This window comes from Pteropus vampyrus, unplaced genomic scaffold, assembly GCF_000151845.1.
Source record: "Pteropus vampyrus isolate Shadow unplaced genomic scaffold, Pvam_2.0 Scaffold33, whole genome shotgun sequence".
Taxonomy (NCBI): Eukaryota; Metazoa; Chordata; class Mammalia; order Chiroptera; family Pteropodidae; genus Pteropus; species Pteropus vampyrus.
The window spans coordinates 9881506-9887358 of record NW_011888814.1 but is presented as its reverse complement, the minus strand read 5'-3'; positions in this window follow the sequence as shown (position 1 = coordinate 9887358).

The window sequence follows — 5853 nt, the reverse complement described above, 5'->3', positions numbered from 1 at the left end:
TAGTATAAACAAGTCGTTTAAGGAGTTTTGCTATAAAGGGAAGGAGAGGACAGTGGGGTCAAGACAAGGTTTTTAAAGACTAAAGAAAATTTTCCCAAACCTCATTATCACTAATCCTCCAATCTTGAACAATTAATATTTACCTCAGAAATTGAAGTATTGAGTCTATATAAGAAGATCTATCAACCAAATTCAGTCTATATAAGAAGATCTATCAACCAAATTCACATTAATAGAATAAAGGAAAAATGCAAAAAAAAAAATTTACATAACTAGGCAGCAAAAACATTTGATTTTTTAATAAACATCTATTTATGATGAAAAAAAAAAACCTTTCAGAAAACTAGAAACAGAAGGAAATTCTTCACTTTAATAAAGTTTATATGTCAAAAACAAACAGCCAATGTAATTAGTGGAGAAACTTTAACAAGATTAAGATGCCCCCACTCTGCTATGGTTTATACTCAAAATCCTGACCAACTTTATTATAAGGAAAAAATTATAAGTGTATAAAAAGATTGGAAGAAAAATATAAACTGCCATTATCTGCAGATGATATATATATCATTGATCTAGAAAAACCAACAGAATCAACAAATCATTAAAATGAATTTCTCTAAACCAGTAACAACCAACTGGAAAATGTAATAAAAATAAAACACTGTTCACAGTAGTAACAAAAACTCTGAAGTAACTAGATTTAAATTTAATCTAATGTACATAAGACTTCTATGAAGAAAACTTTAAAACTCTAACAAAGGATATAAAGAAAATCTAAGCAAGCAGAATTTTATCCTCTTAAATGGTACAACTTGATAGTATAATACTTATTTTGGAAAAAAACTAATCAAGACTATAAAGAGGATCTAAATAGATAAAATTTCATGCTTTTGTATGTCCAACTTTATGTTATAATAATGTTTCCCTAGATTCATCTATAATTTTAGTAATTCACCTCAAAATTCCAGTTGGACATTTTGAGGAAGATAATAACCTGACTCTTAAATATGAATAAAAGTCAACTTTAAAAACAATAAACCTTAAAACAATAAGAATATCAAGGTGGAATTTTCCCCGACCTAATATTAACAGAATATTGGCTCTTAATACCTAATATGAACAAATGTGGGCTGAAGAACAAATAGAACAGAGGAATATAACAGAGAATTTAAAGACAGCTATTTATGTATCAGAATTTAACATATACTAGAGAAAGCACCAAAAATTCACTAACAAATGAAAATAGATAGATTGGTTGATTGATTGATTAGTAGATGATGTTGAGGACACTAGCTCATTATATGAAGCAATATAAACTTATTAATATCATCACTATATCGAGAAATATAAACTGGATCCTTACCTAACATCAAATACAAAGGGTTAAAGATTTAAATGTGGGAAAAAAAAGTTATACAAGAAAAGTTCAGAGAATATCTTTATGTTTGAGGAGTAGGGATGGACTTTAAAAAAAATTAAGAAACATAAACCATAAGGCAAAATGTTGACAAACTTGATTACATCAAAATTTAATCTTTCCCAAATTACAGTGAGGTACCACTTCACACCCACTGGAATGGCTACAATTTTTAAAAAAATGGAATATAACAAGTATTGGCAAGGATGTAGAGAAATTGAAACACTTGTACATTGCTGGTTAGAATATAAAGTGGTTCAGCCACTTGGAAAATAGTTTCATGGTTCATCAAAAGTTAAACAGAATTACCATATGACCCCACAATTTTACTCCTAGGTGTATACCCCAAAGAATTAAAAACAGGTGCTCAAACAAATGCATGTACTTTTCATAGCCGCATTATTCATAATAGCCAAAAGGTGGAAACAGCACAAATGTTCATCAGTGGAAGAATGGATAAACAAATTGTGGTATACCCATATGATGGAATATTATTCAGCCATAAAAAAGAATGAAGTAGTGATACATGCTATAACCCAGATGAACCTCTAAAACATACTAAGTGAAAGAAGCCAGACACAAAATGTTACATATTATATGATTTCATATATATGAAATGTCCAGAATAGAAAAATCCATAGAGAGAGAACAGATTGGTTGTTTGTTGCCCGAGGCTAGTGGGGAGGGAGGCTGGGAAGAAACTGCTTGAGGCATAAGGGTTTTTACTTTGGAGTGACGGAAATGTTTTGGAACTAAATGGAAGTGGTGGTTGAACAACACTGAAAATTACATGTCACTGAATTGTTCACTTTAAAATGATTAATAAAAAAGACTTGGTGGAGGTACTAAAAAGGAAAAGCGTTCTATCCAGGGGGAAAATTAATAGACAGATAATAGAATTAAAGGAGATTACTTGTACACTGTGAACTGAGGATCGATACTTAGAATATGCAAAAAAAAGCTTGCAAATTTATAAGAAGACAGTAACCCCAATAAAACAATGGGCAAAAGATAAAAAACAAAACAAAACAAACAAACAAAAAACCAGGATTTGTAGAAGAAACCAAAAGTTGATACAATATGAAGAAATGCTCAGGGAAATTCAAATTAAAATAGCAAGATATTTATTTATATCTAGTAGATAGAATATAATTAGAAAGTTGAATGATACTAAGTGTGGGGATGTATCTTAGATCATGTTCCCCAGAGGCAGACCTTAAGATGTGGATTCATTTGCAAGTGATGTATTAATTAAGGAAGTCATCCCAGGATAAACTGGTAAGGAATTAGGGGGCACGGGACAGAAAAATGGAGGAAACCAAACAAGAATGTATTTCAGACAGAGTCCTAGCCTCAACCTAGCCTCATCCTGTGGGGGAGTTCTGGCAAGCAAATTACACCTCAGTTCCAACCATTTTAAGGCAAAGAAGTTGGGATTTAATAATTCTGCAGTCACTATTGCCTACAGGCGCCCTGGAGGGACCTAAACCCCCAGGTAGCACTTCCTATTTTCTGGGCTAAGTGGCTCCAACTGCTCAACAGCAATCCTCTAAAGAAGATTTTAGGACTGGCCAGAAGCAAATTACACGGGAACTAGGAGCCGAGTCCACAGGGGCAGAAAAAGAGATTGATGAGAAACACGCAGAGCGAGAATATAGCATCTGCAACAAGGAGTGAGAATTCAGAAACCTCCGTGAACTACTGGTGGGAAAACGGACTGAGGAAATCATTGTGGAGAGCAATCTAGCGTTTTTTAGACTGATTAGATTAGACAGACCTATGAGTATCATATGACACAGCATTTTTCGTTTGGGATATATTCACAAAGAAATTATAACGTGGGTTCATAAGAATAGTTACTTGGATGTGTCCATAAAGACATGGCTTTCTCTCCCCTGCCCGCACCCCAAAATCCTAGGGGTCACTAATGTGATCCTATTACCAAGGCTTCCACAGGCTCCTTCCTTCATCCTGACCTTTTAACGTCATTGGATCTACTAAATCATAAGAGCCAAGTGACAGAATGTGTTTGTAGCCTGAACCAGCTGAAGAAATATTTCTTGCTTTGATATCCACTCAAATTTGGCAGTTTTTCAAAGGAGTCACCTGTTGAATTTGTTAAGGCAGAATATCCAAAGGTATTATTTGTTACCTCCAGGTAGTGCACCTTTTTCTTTTTTCTTTTCTTTTACTTCCCTCCCCTCCCCTCCCCTCCCCTCCCCTCCTCTCCTTTCTTTTCTTTTCTTTTTGTGTAAGGCAGCTCAGTCCTTTACTTGGGAAGAGATTCCTCATATACCTCCAAACTGGACCCCTTATAACAGGCGGCCCTAACCCCCAGGCTGCAGACTGGTACCGGTCTGTGACCTGTTAGGAACCGGGCTGCACAGCAGGAGGTGAGCGGCAGGTGAATGAACGAAGTTTCACCTGTATTTGCAGCCACTCCCCGGCGCTAGCATCACCGCCTCTGCTCCACCTCAGATCATCAGGCGTTCGCTTCTCATAGGAGCACTGGTCCCTGGTACCAAAAAGGTTGGAGACCGATGCCTTATAAGATAAATTGATGTAAATTCTCTCAGATTTCCCACTTCCTGGCATGCATGTGTTTTAGCGAGGCTTTAAAGATACTTTCTGGACATGCATAATTTTCTTTGGGATGGTGGGAGGATCAAGAGTCTTTTATCAATCAGGATCCAGTCAGGAAAGTGGAAATGCCTGATATTTCAAGTAAACAGTATTTGCTAAAGGTAATTGGTTACATAATTGGAACACCAAACAAGCCAAAAAAGAGAGGTTGAGGTAACTCAGATTAATATCTTTAGGAAGCTAGCTGCTGGTCAGGCTCTGCCAATTGGAGGCACTCTCGGGAACTGGAAAGTGAAGGAGGGAAGATGGAGTCTCTCCCAGTTTCCAGTTTGAGTCAGCATACTCTCCACCTCCAGCTTCTTCAAGAATTCCCAGCAATAACCTCACCATATCCCATCAAGATGTAAGTAACAGTCAAGCCCGCTACACTCCTTTATCCATTTAGCCATATCTCCTTATGTGGGCTGGGATACACCCCCCACCCGCACCCCAGCAGTCTACATATTAGCAGTAAAGAAAATCTGGAAAATCAGTCCAGTTCCAGCATCATAGGTAAATGTCTGACACACTTGCAGCAAGATGGTGAAGGTACTTTGCTGGTCCTGCCAGATGAAAGCAAACAGCTTCTAGTATTTTTTATCCTAGTGAAGATAACCCAATACCTGCCTAGCTCCACCTGGGCATCACTAAGCTTCTGTTATGGGCTATATTTTGTAGGAGAGACTCTGGACATCACCTGTAACATAGAGAAAGAATGGCACAGGAGGCAAAGTAGATAGAGGTGGAGGAGATTTAAAAAGAGGAGAAAGAGAGTAAGCAGAACACTCCTTTTTCCTACATTCCTTTGTTTTCAGCCATTCTGTGTCATTATATTTGAGGTACGACTAGGTAAAGAGTCCGTGGCTGGATTTTAAAATCCAACCCAAGAATGTCTATCTCATAGGTGAGCTTAGTCCGTTTATGTTTATTCTGAATATTTATTTATTTGAACTTATTTCTATCTTATTTTACATTTTTAATTTACCATGTTTTTGTTTTTGCTTTTATTCTCTTGCTTTTCTTGACTTGTACTGCATCAATTTTTATTTATTTTTGGGCATCTACCACTTCAGCCAAAAATCCTTTCCTGTAAACCAGATGTTCTATATAAAAATGCTAAGCAGTAGTATTTTCTCATTTTAAATGGAAATATATGTCATCAAAACTCTCCCAATCAAGTTCTCAAAACATAACTAAAATACCTATCTATCGTTTACAGATCATCACGTTAAGGAAGAAAAATGCTTTAAAATTGTTTTCTGATCAGAAGTAATTAATTGTTAAACAGTTGATTTGATGCCATAATCTGGTCTCTCAGCACCAGCAACATCTAAAATACATATTCCTTTGCCAAAACTTGTGCTTTATAAAATGACTACATACGATTTTGACATTCTGCTAGTTATATTTGGAATGTAAATCAAATTATTACTTGCACGTCTTTAAAATACATATTTTCTAAGTTCTATTGAGTTTTGTGAACACGAATATACATTATTCTTCAATAAACAGTGGATAGAAAACATTTGTATCAAAAAATATACTTCTATAAAGTTGGTATTTAAAAGCAAGGAAACGGTCACAATATTAATAAGCAAGATATTGTGTGAGATATATCTATATATTCTTCTAGTAATTCTCCTTAAATTTTTAACATGCAATTTTTACAATGTATCATTCTCCTGAACGGATGGAGTTAAAAAGGAGGACTGTTTACCTCTGAATTCTCCCCTACCATCTTCCCTACTATTGACCAGTATTTTGGTTCCATCTTATTTTCTTGCTAACTATTCATTTTGATAGATTTTAAAATC